At 42.7% G+C, this 4,789-nt stretch overlaps 1 non-coding gene across 1 annotated transcript; it reads left to right on the forward strand.

Moving 5' to 3' along the window:
- The first annotated feature begins 1,956 nt into the window (after positions 1-1,956).
- Positions 1,957-2,039, forward strand: trnal-cag (transfer RNA leucine (anticodon CAG)). Its single transcript has one exon. It is a non-coding gene; the product is annotated as a tRNA-Leu (tRNA).
- The last annotated feature ends 2,750 nt before the right edge of the window (positions 2,040-4,789 follow it).

Below are 4,789 nucleotides of genomic sequence, written 5' to 3' on the forward strand. Positions count from 1 at the left end.
CTTTCTTTCTTTCTTTCTTGAACTGTCCACTTTTTCTTTCTTTCTTTTTTCTTTCTTGAACCTTCCTCTTTCTTTCTTTCTTTCTTTCTTGAACTGTCCACTTCCTTCCTTTCTTTCTTTCTTTCTTTCTTTCTTTCTTTCTTTCTTTCTTGAACTGTCCACTTTTTCTTTTTCTTTCTTTCTTTTTTCTTTCTTGAACCGTCCACTTTCTTTCTTTCTTTCTTTCTTTCTTTCTTGAACTGTCCACTTCCTTTCTTTCTTTCTTTCTTTCTTTCTTTCTTTCTTGAACTGTCCACTTTTTCTTTTTCTTTCTTTCTTTCTTTCTTTTTTCTTTCTTGAACCTTCCTCTTTCTTTCTTTCTTTCTTTCTTTCTTTCTTTCTTTCTTTCTTGAACTGTCCACTTTTTCTTTTTCTTTCTTTCTTTTTTCTTTCTTGAACCGTCCACTTTCTTTCTTTCTTTCTTTCTTTCTTGAACTGTCCACTTCCTTTCTTTCTTTCTTTCTTTCTTTCTTTCCTTCTTTCTTGAACTGTCCACTTTTTCTTTTTCTTTCTTTCTTTTTTCTTTCTTGAACCGTCCACTTTCTTTCTTTCTTTCTTTCTTTCTTTCTTTCTTGAACCTTCCTCTTTCTTTCTTTCTTTCTTGAACCATCCACTTTCTTTCTTTTTACCTCTGCCAAGGAGGTTATGTTTTCGGTAGCGTTGGTTTGTTTGTTTGTTGGTTTGTCTGTTAGCAACATTACGGAAAAAGTTATGAACGGATTGCTATGAACATTTTTCCAGAGGTGTGACTGGGCACAAGTAACAATCCATTAAATTTTGGCGGTGATCCGGCTCACCTTCTGGATCCTGGATTTTTTTAAAGGATTCTTGGCAGAGGTCTGTGCTCTCCGAGTGCTTTTCTAGTTCTTTCTTGAACCATCCACTTTCTTTCTGTCTTGAACCATCCACTTCCTTACTTTTTCTTTCTTGAACCGTCCACTTCCTTTCTTTCTTGAACCGTCCACTTTCTTTCTTTCTTTCTTTCTTTCTTTCTTACCTCCGCCAAGGAGGTTATGTTTTCGGTAGCGTTGGTTTGTTTGTTGGTTTGTCTGTTAGCAACATTACGGAAAAAGTTATGAACGGATTGCTCTCAAAATTTTTCCAGAGGTGTGACTGGGCACAAGTAACAATCCATTAAATTTTGGTGGTGATCCGGATCACCTTCTGGATCCTGGATTTTTTTAAAGGATTCTTGGCGGAGGTCTGTGCTGTCCGAGTGTTTTTCTAGTTCTTTCTTGAACTGTCCACTTTCACCTTCCACTCTTTCTTTCTTTCTTTCTTTCTTTCTTTCTTTCTTTCTTTCACCTTCCACTTTCTTTCTTTCACGTTTCATTTTTCTTTCTTGAACCTTCCTCTTTCTTTCTTTGACCTTCCACTTTCTTTCACATTTCTTTCCTTCTTGAACTTTATTTAACCTTCCACTTTCTTTTTAACTTCTTTGACCTTCCACTTTATTTATTTCATATTACATTTTTTCTTTCTTTCACATTTCACTTCTTTCTTTCTTAGACAAACATGATGATATTAGTACCGTCAGATTCGCACATATTACAAAATAATGATGTATTAAAAATTATTTTTTTAAAAATTAAATAAAGCGAATGAAGTTGCTCTTGATGGGTCTTTGAGATCTCAAACTCGTGAAAGATCTGATCTTATCTCGTTGTTTTATGAGTTGTTTACAGTCTGGAATTTAACGTGTCGCTGTTATCGAGTTTATAGTTCTACACTGCCATCTAGTGTACAGAGAACTGAACTGTTTAATCCTGAAATCCGCATTCCATTCTCGCCTGATTATTCTTTTAGAATCGAGCTCAAGTTCCGAGACAAACTTTCGGAGACATTGTTGCGAAAATTTTTTGCTAAACAAAGATCCTAGACAAGTTTATCAAACTTATTGTTCAGACTTGCAGCGATGTCAGGATGGCCGAGCGGTCTAAGGCGCTGCGTTCAGGTCGCAGTCTCCCCTGGAGGCGTGGGTTCGAATCCCACTTCTGACAGCAAGTTTTATTTCATTTCCGCTTTTCTTTAGAATCAGAATCACTTTTTATTGACAGGTATATTAGATTCGATTCGATTCACTTTATTCATCCCACATTAGGGAAATTCACGTGTTACAGTAGCAAGAAAATGTCAAACAGATAACAAATAAAACTGAAATAAAAATTAGACAAACGAAGGATTAAATACAGAGGGCTATTTGCATTATCTATCGTGAAAAAGTATAGAAAAATTGCCTTATTGAGAGGCTCGGAAAAATTGCACATTACAGGTAGACTCTGTATATATATACACACACACACACACACACACACATATATACTTAAATAATATATAAGTATGCATAAAAATAGTTTAAGGCCTATATTATTGCACATAATAATTGCATCCATGAGAGATGGCAGAGGTAGTAGTGGTGAAGTAGTGCAAATTAAACGACAAACAGGTTATTGGTGCTACGTTACAAGTTGTGGGTGTTATACAGTCTGACAGCAGTAGGTATGAATGACCTGCGGTACCTCTCCTTCTTACACCGTGGGTGTAGCAGTCTACTACTAAAAGAGCTGCTTAAAGCCCCCACAGCCTCATGTAGGGGGTGAGAGGGGTTATCCATGATTGAGGTCAGCTTGGCTAACATCCTCCTCTCACCCACCACCTCACCAGAGGACAGTCCAAGACTGAGCCAGCCCTTCTGACCAGTTTATTAAGTTTCTTCCTGTCCCTCTCTGAACTTCCACAGCCCCAGCAGACCACAGCGTAGAAAATCGCTGATGCTACCACAGAGTCATAAAAAGTCCTAAGCAGTGTCCTGCACACACCAAAAGACCTCAGTCTTCTCAAGAGGTGGAGACGACTTTGGCCCTTCTTGTACAGGACATCTGTGTTGTTAGTCCAGTCCAGTTTGTTGTTGAGGTGAACACCCAGATATTTGTACTCCTCCACGATCTCGATGTCCAAACCCTGGATGTTCACTGGTGCAATTTGGGAAACCGTCCTTCTGAAATCGATCACCACCTCCTTTGTCTTGCTGGCGTTGATGCGCAGGTGGTTCAGTTCGCACCAGGCAACAAAGTTCGTGATGACCTCTCTGTACTCCAGATCGTCCCCCTCTGACACACGTCCAACGATGGCTGTATCATCAGAGAACTTCTGGAGGTGGCAGCTGTCAGTGTTGTAGCTGAAGTCAGATATGTAAAGTGTAAAGAGGAAAGGAGACAGCACTGTACCCTGTGGAGCCCCCATGCTGCAGACTACCACATCAGACACACAGTCGCAGAGCCTCACATACCGCGGTCTGTTAATGAGGTAGTCGATGATCCATGCAGCCAGGTGGCAGTTGACACCAGCTCCCTCCAGCTTCCCCCTAAGCAGTGATGGCTGGATTATGTTGAAAGCACTGGAGAAGTCAAAGAACATGATTCTCAAAGTGCTCCCAGTGCCCTCCAGGTGCAACAGTGACCGGTGTAACAGGTAAATGACAGCGTCATCCACATCAATGCCCGGTCGATATGCGAACTGCAGGGGGTCCATCTCACTGTTCACCAGGTGTCGGAGGTGGGAGAGAACAATCCTCTCCATGATCTTCATGAGGTGAGACGTTAAAGCTACTGGCCGAAAGTGGTTGGGCTCCTTGGGGTGCGCAGTCTTGGGAACTGGAACCACACATGATGTTTTCTACAGAAGTGGAACTTTCTCCAGACTGAGGCTCAGGTTGAAAATGTACAGAAGAATCCCACAGAGCTGATCTGCACAGTCCTTAAGCAGTCTGGAGTTGATACCATCAGGGCCAGCAGCTTTCCTCGTCTTGATCCTCCTCAGCTCCTTCAACACCTGATCAGCTGTTATGGAGAGGCGAGGGGTGTAGCTGAGGTGTGACTCCTGTAGAGTGAGGTCGGGGGTGAGGTGTGTGGATTGGTCTGGCAGGGAGCGGAGGGGGGTGATGTGGTGTGAGGAGGGAGCTGTTGGTGTCAGAGGTATTATGAGGGGAGGGGGGTGGTATAGTGATAACACAGACAGGTCAGGACTATGGTGAGTGGGGGAGGGTGGGGTGGCACAGTCAAATCTGTTGAAAAAGAGATTCAACTCATTTGCCCAGTCCTGGCCCCCAGATACAGGGCCCCTCCCACTGTTCTTTGTGTGGCCAGAGATGGTTTTCAGGCCTCTCCATACCTCTCCGGTATTGCTCCCCTTGAGGTGCTCCTCCAGCTTCCTTCTGTAGCTGTCCTTGCCTCTCCTTATCCCCCTCTTCAGCTCCCTCTGCACTCTCCTCATCTCTTCCTTGTTGCCAGATTTAAAAACCCTCTTCTTCTCGTTTAATAGGGCTTTTAGTTCAGAGGTCACCCAGGGTTTATTGTTGGGAAAACACTGTACCTTCCTGACTAGCACAGTGTTTTCAACACAGAAATTAATGTAATCCGTGATGCAGGTTGTCAGGCTATCAATATCATCCCCGTGAGGTTCACACAACACATCCCAGTCCGTGGTGTCAAAGCAGTCCCTCAATGCCATACTGGTCTCCTCAGACCAGCTCCTTACATACCTCTTGGTGGGTGGTTGTTTATTCACCATAGGTATGTATGTAGGGGACAAGTGAACCAGATTGTGGTCCAGCGGGGGGAGGGGTGATGAACTATATGCGTCCTTGGTGTTCACATACATTAAATCCAAAGTTCTGTTTTCTCTGGTGTGGCATTTCACATACTGAGTGAAGGTTGGGAGAGTGGAGGACAGGGAAGCATGATTGAAGTCA

Source organism: Neoarius graeffei, chromosome 3, assembly GCF_027579695.1.
Source record: "Neoarius graeffei isolate fNeoGra1 chromosome 3, fNeoGra1.pri, whole genome shotgun sequence".
Lineage (NCBI taxonomy): Eukaryota > Metazoa > Chordata > Actinopteri > Siluriformes > Ariidae > Neoarius > Neoarius graeffei.